At 40.4% G+C, this 10,560-nt stretch overlaps 1 pseudogene; it reads left to right on the plus strand.

Annotated features, from left to right (window-relative positions):
• The first annotated feature begins 5,854 nt into the window (after positions 1-5,854).
• On the plus strand, positions 5,855-6,781 carry LOC114218633 (olfactory receptor 51G2-like; annotated as a pseudogene).
• Positions 6,782-10,560: the final 3,779 nt, after the last annotated feature.

Raw genomic sequence — 10,560 nt, forward strand, 5'->3', positions numbered from 1 at the left:
ATGTATGCCCAAGCAGTAGTTCAATATGAACCAGGTTGGTAACGTATGTTAGGTAAACATAGAATTTATTATGTGTACCTGTTTCCTGATTTGGAGTCTACATACACCAGTCATGTGACAGATGTGTACCCATGTAGCTAGCTTGCTTTAAGAACTCTGGACTCTATAACTCAAGCAGGCTTCCCTGGAGAGAGACATCTTTCATGTGTCCCTGAAGTTTGTGGCTAGAGTGCCCCTTGCAGAAAGAGGAAACATTTGGAAACCTGTATGTGGCCTCTCTTGCCTTCACTATGTACACCAATTTCCTGCTGTTCCTGCACAGTGTTCTTTGCTATATTAAATTTCAGCCATGAGTATAAATTTGTGTTGAGTTGTATAAATGCCTCAGTGAACAACTGAATTAGTGAGTGGTTGTGGTACCCCTAATTTATTCCTCTACCTGATACCCAATTTGGTCTCTACCTCAATTTCTTAGGCCATTCCTGGCCAGCTCCATGCCTACTCTGACCACAGTCTGCATCTTGTATCACTCTCTTTCCACCCTCAAAACAAAATCCAAGACCTTTTCAGATGTCCTCACCAGGAGGATCCTTTTTAATCTCCTTCACCCATTCCTCAGTAAATTTGAAAATTTCACTTTGAGGAGGCTGGGAGGGTGGAAAGGGAGAGCAAAAGAGAAAAGTTAGTTGTGTGTTATTGTAACAAAGACCAATCAGTGCAAAATAAATTTGTCTTGGAAGAAATCTATTAATATTTTCGTTCATGAAAATAGTGCTGTAGATATTTCACTCTCACCACCACCCAAGATATGTACAATTTAAGGACAAAAAAACCCTCTGCTGAACTGGGAGGTGGCGTAAGAGGGTTGTAATAAGGATTGTATGTCCTGGAGATCTGACTATGATACAAGATGCTTCTGGGGCCAAAATACTAGGGTCTATGTGATGACTTAAGTTCTAAGGGACTAAAAAGTCTTAGACTGGAAACAGAAGAAAGGAAGCTTGAAGTAGGACTGGCTGTGTATTCTAAGCTAATATTGTACATCATCTGGAGACCTGGCAAACAACACAAAGATTAGCAATAGACTTCTTTGTCTGGCACATGCACATTTGATGCTTCTCTGAGACCCTCTCCACAGGGATGAGGTGTGAGTCTCACCAGGATTGGTTGTGAGCCTCCAGAACCTGCTTTATAAATCTGCTCACTTGGCACTATACTCAAGGCACTGAGCCTCACGAGGCTCCAGCTGCATGACAATCTTGTGTCCCTGCCCTGGGGTCTGGTGAGTGATAGAAGCACCTTGAACGAGGTTAGCTGAAATCCTGTTGTATGCTTACTTGGGATTCAAGTATGGAAGTCAAGAGAAGTCATGGGCTATCTTAGATACAGTTGCAAAATTTGTATTAGGATCTTTGAGACACGAGGGACATTTCCCGGAGGTATACAGCACCTCTAATCCTCTTATATGATATATTTTATAGTTTTCAGGAAAAATCCCTGTCCCCTTTTTCCTTACCCAACAATCACTCAATTATTTCCCTTAGAGTTTAAGATCAACTGTCTGGTCAAACATCATTTATGAAGACATATATTGATTGGGTAACCCATACATAACTGATGTAAGAAAGACCAGAGGGAAGAAGAAAGGAAAGGAGGAAGGACGGAAAGAATGAAGGGAAGAAAGAAGGGAGGGAGGGAAACTGGAAATCTGAACTATGATTTATAATTTTCACACAACATTGTAATAGAGGCAACCCCAAATATTTACTAATAAATCTCCCAGGATGAAGAATTATGTGAAGTTCTTGTCTTAAATGAGATAGTTTAAAGGGCTGATAATATTGAATCTAAGCTACAGGATTTTTAAAAAGCATAAAAGCTCTGCATTCACACTCTTTTTTAAAAGTTTTTATTAAAATTCCAGTTAGTTAACATACAGTGTAATATTCGTTTCAGGTGGGCAATACGGTGATCCAACACTTCTACACAGCACCTGGTGCTCATGACAACAAGTGCCCTCCTTTATCCCCATCACCTATTTAATCCACCCCCTCCACCCACCTCCCCTCTAGTGACCATCAGTTTGTTCTTTCTAGTTAAGAGTCTGTTTCTTGCTTTGCCTTTCTGAAAAACTGACATGATTTAGTTCATGTAGTGTTTCTCAGGGCAGTGCAAACAGCTCCAGGACTCCATTTTTGTGGTGTTAGTGCTTGAAGCAGCATTTACAAGTTTAAAGATCTGTATAGCCGAAGAGCCCCCGGCATTGCTCTGCCAAAGAGCATAGCAGTGTTTCTTAGAAAGTTGTGTATTTTTAAAAAAGGTTTCTGGAATTCAAACTTCCACTATCTTCTACAGATATTAGGCGCTATTCAACAAAATGTCATCTCCACTCAGTTTATAATGATGAGACACTTAGGGAAGAAACTGTGGAGGGTATTGTGTTATATGCAACTAAGGAATCACTGAACATTACATCAAAAAGTAGTGATGGCTATGTTGGCTAATTGAATTTAAATTTTAAAAAGAGAGAGAAAGAAGCAGAACATTGGCTTGCACTGTAAGCCCTGGCCTTTATCCAGAGGTATCCTGCCTTTTACTCCTTGTTAATGCTTGTCATTTTAGCAATTCTTTATGATCAAATCCAGACAGTTTCTAACGTGCACCCCTTCTCCATGGGTAGATGAATGCCTACATTATATAGCTACTCCTTACTAAATATTAAACATACAAAAAACCTTTAGGACTATGGGAGTAAAGGAAATAGCCAGGTGGCTCATTTTATCAGATGAGAATGCAGGCTGGAATGCTTGAACACAGGTACAATCTGGACTGTGAATTACTACGTAAGGGCTTAGAACGCTCTCCAATTTGCACAAAAAGCAGTGCAGAAAGGTACATTTCCTTAATTATGTAAATATCACAATAGAATAGCTTACTTTCTGAGACAGGGAGTTTCACATTCATTTTTAGTGGTGCTGCAGACTCAATTTAGTGGGAATTGGACAAGATCACCTAAAAAAATCTTAAAATTTTCTTTTTTTTTTCTGACAAAGCCCAAATAAAGAAGTTAGCATTTTGCTACTCACTTTGTGACCATAAACATTCTGTCAAATGTTCATGTAGGAGGGATAATTCCCCCATCTGCTCACACTCAGCAGTGGAAGACATGAGGAAAAATAGGCAGAGAAGTGTATGCTTCTAACCTCTGCTGGATTAAACACTTAGCACCATGACTGTGCCTGCTAGAACACTTCTCTCTCTTCTCATTCTGATTACCAAGCTATCTCAAATGAAATGATGCTCTTTGGATCATTATTCTCTATTAGAATTCGACTTTATATACACCAATATCTCTCTGCAAAGTCCAGTAATGTGCCTGATACATAATAGGCATTGAATTATGTTGAAAAAAATAGTTCATACTATTCACAAAATGCAGTGTCTGTTACTGTCTTCATTCCCTGTTTTCCTGTCTCAGGCAATTCCCCAAATCCCGAGTGTCCCTGATTCTTCCCACCCAGCCTTATGTTTTGTGAGGGTCCACTGTCCTTGGAAGATGGAAGTTTGCATTCCTGAGGTGACTGGGTCCCTACACAGCTCAATATACCTATCCCTGGACAGAATTAGACGCATAGATTGAATCCATCCCAATTGCCTTAGAGTCTGATTGTAGCAGCCTTTCATTTCTGACATCCCTAGAAGGTAGAGACAAGGTAAAATATTCCAAGGAGCCCTGGAGACTTCTCCTGTCTGTGAATTAATCACCACCTTATCACATATCATATCATGTCTTCCAAATATAAAATTTTCTTCTTTCCCACTCTGGTCATGTTTTAGCTATGGATTTACTATTTTATTCATACCAGTATGTTAAATATTCTCCCAGGAATATTAATGCTGAATCTCAGATGTTTTATTTTGATTAATAATGGTAATTTCTCTGCATTTATGAGAATTTTAGTGTATTACTAGGGGGCGGTGCTTTTCCTTTCTTTTGGGAAAATACACTGTGGTTAACAGCTTGTAAGTAAAACTTGCTGAGGCAAGTTGATGGATACAAAGTCTATGCTTTGTAACCAAAGTTCAGAGGGGGTTTTTATTAGAACAAAAAAGATGATGTCTGGTACTCACCCACCCTCACCTGTCCATAGGTATAAGCGCACAAAATCCTAGTCCTCCTCTTTCTATTGCAGATCCTTTCTCAAATCTGACGGGGCTGCCTCTGCTTTTTGCCTTCCTCGTAGGTGGTTATCACTCTTTTTCTTCCTCCACAACCTGTCCTATAATTGCCAATATTGATTTACTGTTGAATTACCATGTTGCTTTGATTCCAACATGTTGTTCACTCTTCACAGAATTTCTTCTCTGGGTTTTCCTTAGGTGGATGGTTAGCATGTTGAAAGGGGCCTGTAGGTATCCTTCATGACTTTAGAGGGCAGTGTTATAAGTCGTGTTCAAAAGGTAAAACACGTTGAAATCTCTGCTGTTGGGAGAATTTTCCTAAGATGTTAGCAAAGAAAATCATCATTCAATGTGAACTTCACGTATGCGCCCACGTTTCTTTTGAATTCTATGTAATCAGATTTCACACTGTATTCCTTTCTTTAATAATTGTCTTTGAAGGTACCCACAATCATTCTTTAGAAAAGTGCGTTGTGGGGGTTCAGTCAGTTAAGTGTCTGCCTCTTCGTTTCAGCTGGGGTCATGATCTCAGGATCCTGGGAGTGAGCCTGTGGCCGGCTCTGCGCTCAACTTGGAGTCTTCTTCTCCCTCTCCCTCTGCTCCTCCCCCTGCTTGCTCTCGCTCTCGCTCTCGCTCTGAAATAAATAAGTAAAATCTTTAATTTAAAAAAATGAGTTGGGGAGAGCAGAATGTAGATTCCCAGTCGGGATCTTTTATCTGTCCCAGGGTCCTCCATGAGTGCCCTCACGGATGTGTTCTGTGTTGACCAGGGGATGACTAGAACTTCAAAGCCATAAGTTACATATTGTCTGTATTCTATTACTTAAATTGAGTACACAGTAGGAGCTCAGCAAATGTGTGATGCCACTGAGAATATATGTATTTCCAACTGCAAATATTGTCTACTCTCCACCTTCTCCCGCTCACACATCTGTCCCAGCTATCCACATTTTTTTCAGAGATTGAGAAGGGATTTAATCCTTCAGATATACACATCAAACCCAAACCTTCCTGGTGTCTTCTTGTCACAGTACTACTTTTTTCTAAATTTAATTTAATTTTATTATGTTACGTTAGTCACCCTACAGTACATCCTTAGTTTTTGATGCAGTTTGTTTGCATATAACACCCAGTGCTCCACGCAGAACGTGCCCTCCTCAATACCCATCAGGTACTACTTTTAAATCCCTTTCAGAGCAAAAGATAATATCTGGTAACATCAGAGTTCAGAGTCAGTATTAACTTTATTATACTTGATTTTCTAACTCCCAAGCAGCCATTAAATACAGTTATCCTAATCTAGTTTTCTTTAGAACCCATTTTCTGGTATTCAAACTACCCTAGCTTATGCATCTGTGTCCTGTGCTCTCCCCACAGAGTTTCCCTTTTCATTTTTCAAACCTTGAAACATCTTCAAATGAGGAAGGAATTTTCTCTGTGTGAAAGGTACAAACAGCCCCCTGAAAACTAGGGCAAACCTCCAAGAAGAGAGACAGCATTTGTGCTCTAGTGGAACTCTTAAAGGTATGGGATTCAGTGCTATAAGAAGAAGAGGAGAGTGATACTACTCAGCAGACGTGGGGGCTGTGGGATGAGAAGCTAGGAAAATGCTGTGAAAGAATAATTTTTTGCCTTCTTTGTAATTTTTCCAGGGCAAGCTCTTCTCAAAGTTATGGCAGTTCTTAAAAACAGTAATGCCAGTGGCTTCATCTTCACACTGATGGATCTCCCAAGAACTGGAGGCCACTCATTGCCAGACAGCTGTTCTTATCTGCTCTGTCTATGTTCTCCCTTTGCTGGGCAACATTACCATAATATACATTGTCAAGTCTGTGCCCAGCCTCCACACACCCAGGCACCTCTTCCTGTCTATGCTTTCAGTGGCTGACCTGGGCCTCTCAGCTTCTACACTGCCTTCAATGGCTGCTGTCTTTCTCCTAGGCCAGAGAAAGGTGGGAGCTACAACCTGCTTTAGGCAACTCTTCTTCATCCATACTTTCTCAGTTATTGAATCAGCTGTGCACTTGGCCATGGCCTTTGACCACTGTGTGGCTATTCGAGAGCCCTTACGCTATGCCACCATTCTCACAATCAAACACACTGGGGCCATTGGGCTGGCCATTGTGACCCGTAGTGCTGCTCTCCATCTGCCCCTGCCTGTGCTCCTTGGAAGACTGCAATTTCAGCCTGCAAATGTTCTGTCTCATTCATACTGCGTTCATCCTGATGTCTTAAGGCTAGCCAGTTCTAGCACTCTTGTGAACAGTGGCTTTGGGCTCTTTGTCATGCTCTCCACACTGGGGTTGGATGCTGTACTCATTCACCTCTCCTATGTGCTAATCTTGAGGATAGTATTGAGCATTGCTTCCAACACTGAGTGGCTCAAAGCGTTTAACACTTGCATTTCCCACATCTGTGCTGTATTACTATTTTATACCCCACAGGTCAGCCTGTCGATGACCCATCAGCTCAGGTGTCCATGCTTCTCTCCTATGTGTACTTTCTTGTGCCCCCAATGCTCAACCCAATTGTCTACAGTGTTAAAACCGAAGAGATTCGGGTACGCATTCTGAAGATGCTCCACCCAAGAAAACTCTGAGTCACAGAGATGAAATACTGGTTGTGACAGTCAACCTGCTGACTGAAGACATCTCAGAGAGGGGGCAGAGTATATGGCTTCCATCTGAGGTATCCATCAATTAGTTTTTCAAAAACACTGATTGAAATGTATTGAAATGTGTTTAAACATATGTCATTTAAAACAATGCCTGTTTAATGAGAAAAAACATGTTGCTCATTCGCAAAAATCAGTATCAGCCTGTAAAAGACTCAGATTATTATAGAGGAAACTGACAAGAATTTGAGAGAGTATCATTAACATGTAAAAGCAAGCAGATTAGAAGAGTGGAATTCAAGGGCATCTAAGACACCCTCCAACTGAAAACTAGAGTTGTGTTTATAAAATTAAGCTCAAGAGGACCTCATTTGGTATACTTTCTAAAAATTTGGCTAATATGTAAAATCAAAATGTTTTTCTTGTGATTTGCATAATAACTATAGATGTGAGTTACACTGGAAAATATAAACCAAATGAAATACTTCAAAACTTTTAAATACATTTAAAGAAATAAAGATCTTAATTGGTATAATAAAATGTGTCCCAGTGTGACTATTGGGCAGTTCAGTACTTTTTTTAAACTCCATGGTACATGAAGGTGGACACAGCCTCCAATCTTCACCAGCCCTGTGAATGAAGTTAAATTTATTTTTATCATTTCATCCCTTGTATACATAACTGTAGTTTCAAAATTATTAATCCATGCTCCTGTTGGGAACAAATTGACCACCTCAAGTGCAATGTTTGTGTGCTGTTGTGTATCATTAAACTTACAATACCCAGTCAAAATATCATTTTCTGAAGTTATTGAGATCAGCTCCTTTTCCCTTCATGTCCTTCAGTGAGATAGTGTCATATATTTGTAATACAGGTACAATATTTTTTCACAGTCAATCATCTATTATGGGATTTCCCCAACATTTTTTTTCTTTTTTAAATTTACATGAAACAAAGTTCACACTTTGTGGTTTACAGTTCTCAGTTTTGACAAATGGTATAGTCATGTTCAAATAAGCAAGTGAGAGAAAGCTAGAATGTACCCCCATGGGGCTGGATTATGTATACAAACAGATATAACACACATACACACACATATATGACTGCTTATGTCTATGTTTGTCTTTACATGTGCAAACATATTTGTCATAACTGTTTCAAAGCTCTTTTCCTCTTATTCCAGAATCTCTGTTCATCTTGAATCTCTTTTCATTGGCTGTTTTACTTTATTCTGATTATCTTTCTGCTTTTTCTCTTTTTTTATGTGCCCATGGGCACTGCAAATGCTATGTTATTGGAAATCTGGGTCATATTATCTTATATAAAGAGAATCTGATTTGACATGGCAGGCAGTTAATTTATTGGAGGATCATGTTAATGTTTTTGCATCTTAGTTTTAAGCCTTATTAGGGTCAATGCTTATTAGACCTCTTTCCTTGGTTACAGTACTCTTGCCTCCTATTCACCCTGTTGGTGAGAAAGAGATTTCTACTCTAGGGTTATAGAAATGGGTGAAAGCATGGCACTTGACACTGGAAAGATAAAATTGATAGCAGTTCATTAGTCATAAATACTCACAGACTGGGGAAAGAGGAAACAGTGTGCCAGGCAAGGGGCACACAGGGTTGGCACTTGGGGACAGAGTGAGCAAACAAGGGGCCATGGGAGGCAGGCTCTGTAGTAAAGGCAAGGTGGGCTCACCTCTCTCATTCCCACGGGAGGATTTGAGTAGCTTGTTTGAGTAATGTCCTTGGCTTACAGGGAAGTGAAAGCCATTAGTTGGAGTGCAGCTGGTTTGATTTTTAGGGAACCCTTGTCCACTGGATGTGGTGCATATCTGGGAAGAGCAGGGCAGCTCATGGTTAGGCTTTTTTTTTTTTATTGTTTTATTGTTATGTTAATCAACATACATTACATCATTAGTTTTTGATGTAGTGTTCCATGATTCATTGTTTGTGCATAACACCCAGTGCTCCATGCAGAACGTGCCCTCTTTAATACCCATCACCAGGCTAACCCATCCCACCACCCCCCTCCCCTCTAGAACCCTCAGTTTGTTTTTCAGAGTCCATTGTCTCTCATGGTTCGTCTCCCCCTCCGACATACTCCCTTCCTTCTTCCCCTCCTGCTATCTTCTTTTTTCTTTTTTTTTTAACATATGTTGCATTATTTGATTCAGAAGTACAGATCTGTGATTCAACAGTCTTGCACAATTCACAGCGCTCACCATAGCACATACTCTATGCAATGTCTATCACCCAGCCACCTAATCCCTCCCACCCCCCACGACTCCAGCAACCCTCAGTTTGTTTCCTGAGATTAAGAATTCCTCATATCAGTGAGGTCATATGATACATGTCTTTCTCTGATTGACTTATTTCACTCAGCATAACACCCTCCAGTTCCATCCATGTCGTTGCAAATAGCTAGATCTCATTCACTTTGATGGCTGCATAATATTCCATTGTGTATATATACCACTTCTTCTTTAGCCATTCATCTGTCGATGGACATCTTGGCTCTTTCCACAGTTTGGCTATGGTGGACATTGCTGCTATAAACATTGGGGTACACGTACCCCTTCGGGTCCCTACATTTGCATCTTTGTGGTAAATACCCAGTAGTGCAATTGCTGGATCGTATGGGAGCTCTAATTTCAACTGTTTGAGGAACCTCCATACTGTTTTCCAGAGGGATTGCACCAGCTTCCATTCCCACCAGCGGTGTAGGAGGGTTCCCCTTTCTCCGCATCCCCGCCAACATCTGTCATTTCCTGACTTGTTAATTTTAGCCATTCTGACTGCTGTGAGGTGGTATTCCATTGAGGTTTTGATTTGGATTTCCCTGATGCCGAGCGATGTTGAGCACTTTTTCATGTGTCTGTTGGCCATTTGGATGTCTTCTTTGGAAAAATGTCTGTTCATGTCTTCTGCCCATTTCTTGATTGGATTATTTGTTCTTTGGGTGTTGAGTTTGGAAAGTTCTTTATAGATTTTGGATACTAACCCTTTATCTGAAATGTCATTGGCAAATATTTTCTCCCATTCTGTCGGTTGTCTTTTGGTTTTGTGGACTGTTTCTTATGCTGTGCAAAAGATTTATATCTTGATGAAATCCCAATAGTTCATTTTTGCCCTTGCTTCCCTTGACCTGGGCGATGTTTCTAGGAAGAAGTTGCTGCGGCTGAGGTCGAAGAGGTTGCTGCCTGTGTTCTCCTTTAGGATTTGGATGAACTCCTGTCTCACGTTTAGGTCTTTCAACCATTTGGAGTCTATTTTTGTGTGTGGTGTAAGGAAATGGTCCAGTTTCATTCTTCTGCATGTGGCTGTCCAATTTTCCCAACACCATTTGTTGAAGAGACTGTCTTTTTTCCATTGGACATTCTTTCCTGCTTTGTCAAAGACTACTTGACCATAGAGTTGAGGGTCCATTTCTGGGCTCTCTATTCTGTTCCATTGATCTATGTGTCTGTTTTTGTACCAGTGCCATACTGTCTTGATGATGACAGCTTTGTAATACAGCTGGAAGTCCGGAATTGTGATGCCGCCAGCTTTGCTTTTCTTTTTCAACATTCCTCTGGCTATGCGGGGTCTCTTCTGGTTCCATACAAATTTTAGGATTATTTGTTCCATTTCTTTGAAAAAACTGGATGGTATTTTGATGGGGATTGCATTGAATGTGTAGATTGCTCTAGGTAGCATTGACATCTTTACAATGTTTGTTCTTCCAATCCATGAGCATGGAACGTTTTTCCAATCCTTTGT

This window comes from Eumetopias jubatus, unplaced genomic scaffold (assembly GCF_037043125.1).
Source record: "Eumetopias jubatus isolate StellerSeaLion01/CBP00866 unplaced genomic scaffold, mEumJub1_p1.0 scaffold_13, whole genome shotgun sequence".
In the NCBI taxonomy this organism is placed as follows: Eukaryota; Metazoa; Chordata; class Mammalia; order Carnivora; family Otariidae; genus Eumetopias; species Eumetopias jubatus.